The sequence below is a fragment of the Otolemur garnettii genome, unplaced genomic scaffold (genome assembly GCF_000181295.1).
Source record: "Otolemur garnettii isolate 467f Iridium unplaced genomic scaffold, OtoGar3 scaffold00418, whole genome shotgun sequence".
NCBI lineage: Eukaryota > Metazoa > Chordata > Mammalia > Primates > Galagidae > Otolemur > Otolemur garnettii.
Genome location: NW_003852813.1, coordinates 115745 through 118105, shown reverse-complemented (window position 1 = coordinate 118105; position 2361 = coordinate 115745). Strand labels below are relative to the sequence as shown.

Here is a 2361-nt window from a genome sequence, read left to right as displayed (position 1 = left end):
GTGATCACTACCACCTTTAAAGGCACCTGGCATGTTTTGGGGGCAATACCTTGACGGGAGGTCCTGCGGACAAGAGGAAGAGCGCATTGAAGGACGTAGGCCGGGGCACACACATGCACCCTGCCTGGGGGGTGGGTTAGGAATGAGACAGGCCAGTGTTGTAAGGGAAGGAGTGACAATCGATAAGGGCAGAGGCAGAAAGGGAAGGGACTAGAGGAGGAGAGCGGTGTGAGAGTCAGAGAGACATAGGGGCAACGCGAGCGAGAACAACGGTAATTGTGTGGGAAACCTTGCCTCATGACTTGGGGGAGTAAGGGTTAGGAGGCGGGCAAGGAGGCCGAGCGGTGGTATAGTGTGGTCCTTGTGTTTGCTGTGCCTTTTCCACGGGGTACTGTTCATTGCCCAAGCGTCATTTGCATCTCTGCTTCAGAGAGTCCCATCCCCATCTTATCCTAGCTGGTTTTTATGGGTTACAGATGAGAATATGTGTGGTCCTTCATGGGAGAGATGCCTTGTCCTCTTCCTTATCCTTGTCCCTTTACCGTCTAGTATTGCACACTCGTGTCCTCACTAGTATACCTGCTTTAATAGGAGGTTTCAAGAGCCGACTTTAAGGTGGGAACCATCCCCAAGCCAGGGCAGTCCCAATCCAAGTATAGTGTTATTGTCCCTGTGCCACCTGCTATGCTGCTGTCCGCCATAACCATGTCTTGAGCCTCAATCCCTGTTATTTGATTAGGTCCCCGGTGCTCCTTTCTGCTGTTTGGATTACAATTTCTAATGATTCTTCGCTTCCTTCTCGACCTTGTGGTATCCTGGTTACCTTGAACCTAGAGGTTCAGCTGACATTTCAGCAACCTTTGACAGTGTCTAAATCAAGATCTTTTTCTGGTCAGCAGGGGTTGCATTTGGGTACAACTCTGGGTCTAGTCTCTATCTTATCCCTGGGGAGTTAAGCTTCCCCTGTTTCTGCAGGTGGTGTACCTGAGGCAATGTTTTGGGTCATTTTGTGTTGGAAGCAGGTTAAAAAGACCCTCCAATTGTCAGGCTGCTCACTTCACCCCACCACTTGAGCCGTGGGTTGTGATTCAGCTCTCCAAAAGTGGCACATTCCCTGGTCAACCATGGTGGACAGCATCTGGCATATTTTTCCTCAACCTGGGGCATTGGGAGTGGACTTGTGGGATGTGCAGGTGAGCATTTTTAGAGAAATACTGCCATCCAGAGGAACATATTTGACCATCTCACCATCCCTGCCTCTGCCTTCCTGGGGAATGGTGATCAGAGGGTGACAATTGATTGGGAGAGATCAGTAGAGCGATGGGGATAGTGTGGCCCATGGCAGCCTAATGGTGGCCATCTTTGGTCAGAAATAATGGAAGCCTGGGGTAGGGAGCCATAGTGATGCCTGTGGCCATTTTCATTTGTTATTTGGTGTCTGTAGTTGCTACTCCCACATTTCTGTGCTCTATTTCAGAGGCTTATTTGCAGTTAGCATGTCTCATGGTGTAGGATGGAATCACCTGTGCAAATTCCTTTACAGACTTCTCGTGTCTTTGTCACCTTGCTAAAATTCTTAGAGAAATCACTGAGAATAACCCTTGTTTTCTGTTTACCTGTAGGTCTGCATGTCTCAGCCCTGTGCTCAGGAAGCTGGCAGTCAGGAAGGTCAGGTGACGTTACCAATATTGCACCACCTTGGAGTTCAATTGTCAGTTTTGTTCTTTACCCATTTTTTCCCCCTCTGCTCTGGACCCAATGCCCTTTCTCTCAATATCTCTCAGATTCACCCTCATGAATCAAACATTCCAAGGCCACAAATGAAGTGAACAGAGGTGAGCACACAGGCCTTTCTCCTTCACCTCAACCACACAATTGCCTGCTACTGGAGAATCACTGTTGTGGGTCATGCTATTTGCCAGTGCTCATCTGCCTCTTCACTAGCTACCTAGTTAGTGCCAGGAGAAGGATGTGAGAGTACATCTCAAGGCCTAGGACTGCACTCCTTTTTTCTCATAGCTACTAGATAGTTTCTGAAAAGGGCTCTCTGCATCTCTTTATCCTCTTGAGTTTCCCAAACTGTTTAATGGTTTCATGTGAGTAGAATCTTCAGTCCCTCTAACTTATTCCCCCTCATTCCTTGGCCCAAGGTGTAGACCTACAAAATTTGATCTCTTCCCAACCCAAGGCTGTTACTGTGATGGTCTTAGTGTGTTCCTTAGGACTCTTCAGTGTTCTGGGTCAGCTGGACTCCCAGAACATACTTCCCCACTCCTGTAAACCTAGATGTCTTCCACAAGGAGAAAAATTGGGACATACCGGCTCGGCGCCTATAGCTCAACCGGCTAAGGCGCCAGCCAC

The 2361-nt window shown here is 48.7% G+C and overlaps 1 long non-coding RNA gene across 1 annotated transcript in view; it reads left to right on the top strand.

The window, feature by feature from the left end:
• The first annotated feature begins 1620 nt into the window (after window positions 1–1620).
• The window catches only part of LOC105888411, a 5725-nt gene continuing 4984 nt past the window's right edge, over window positions 1621–2361 (top strand). The window contains exons 1-2 of the long non-coding RNA XR_001161871.1: window positions 1621–1668; window positions 1785–1835. This is a non-coding gene — a long non-coding RNA (uncharacterized LOC105888411). The remainder of the gene's footprint in view (window positions 1669–1784; window positions 1836–2361) is intronic.